Source organism: Solanum verrucosum, unplaced genomic scaffold (assembly GCF_900185275.1).
Source record: "Solanum verrucosum unplaced genomic scaffold, falcon-dt-bn FXZP01000351.1, whole genome shotgun sequence".
NCBI classification, from domain to species: domain Eukaryota; kingdom Viridiplantae; phylum Streptophyta; class Magnoliopsida; order Solanales; family Solanaceae; genus Solanum; species Solanum verrucosum.
The window spans coordinates 167,714-169,286 of NW_026019958.1; positions in this window are offsets into that span (position 1 = coordinate 167,714).

The window sequence follows — 1,573 nt, forward strand, 5'->3', positions numbered from 1 at the left end:
TGGATGATCTTCGGATGGATCTTCCAGATTTTTTCCTCTGCCCCTTTGAATGAGGCAAAGCACCTCTTATATAGGTGAAATCCGGACTTCAAAAATCCGGATTTGAAACTCAAAATTATCAAAATCCATGGTGTAAAGCAAGGAACGAGTGAAATCTTTGAAAAGATCACCTTTTCGGCTTCTCAGACTTGAGATCTGTTCTCAGGTTTTCTTTCCGATGTAAAAAATAGGGAAAAAGGTGGGATTATTGACGCCGTGGTAGAGAAAGGTGATGGAGGGGACTTAAAGTTTATAGGAGGAGGCTGAGGACCACCGGAAATCGCTATTTTCCGGCGGTCCATAGGCAATATCGCTAAGAAAAGTTGATGGGAGAGGGTGCAGCTATGAGGAGCGTCTGGGGAAGAGAAGAAGTTTGAGGCGATGGGGGAGGGTTGTACGATTTTGAGAAAAGATGAAAAGGTCTTACTTAATTCGGGCCGTCCGATCATTTGATCGGATGGTTAAGATAAATCAAGGATATATATATATATATAAATAATGGAAAAAGCTTAATTAACTAGGACCGTTAGATTTAATCGTAGGGTCAAGATTTAAGCTAAAGAAGCACAATCCATGTGTTCGCCTACGTGGCATACACGGATTGGCTGGTTTAAGGAGACTTGGATTGCCAAATTTGTTCAAATTAAATTCATTTAAATTATAACTACTTTCTTTATTAAATAGCCATAAGAGATAATTATTTTGCAAGATTAGCTTATTTGATAAAATTAGTCACTCTTAAAATTAAATTAATATAAATTAATAAATCATCAATTAACTAAGTTTTCTAATTTTAATAAATGTACGAAAAATATCTATTGCGACAAAAGGAATTATATTTGAACCACAATAGATTCAATTCTTAAGAAGAACAACATTTATTTTTTATTTAAAAAAAAATGAGAAGGTAAGTAGTAAGATATATATAATATATTTAATCTTTATAAGAAATAACATTTATGAAATAAATTTATCAAGTCAAATAAAAAAAATATTTTGTATTCCTATAAAAATTTCATAACATATATATTTTATTATTATTATTATAATTTACTATAGTTAAATGTGGAGAGCCAAAATTGGGTGTCAACAATGTAAAGCTCTTTTTTAGGGGGTTAGACTTTATTACTTTTGTTCTAGTTCTTGTCTTTGGAGATTAATTTGCAACTTTAGCTATTATTGTTTTCTAAAGCATGTTTTGAAGATTTTGACTTTGAAATTCAAGTTGAGATTCTGGTTTATTCTTCTCATAACGTAAGTTCATGATTTCTTCATCTAAAAATATGAATTGTGTTCTTGCTACTATGGGTAACTAAATCCACAACTAGGGTTGTGGGAACCATGAGCGATTAACAAAATATGAGTAGTAACTAAGCAATTCTTGAATAGTGTTATTGCATGCATTGATAATTCTTTCGCTTAGAAGTCTTTTTAGCGGTTGCAAACGTTAGAACTCGCCTCGTTACTACTTGCCGAACCAAGGAGGTAATTAACGGGAAAATAATTATCAACATAAATTTAGTGTGATACTATC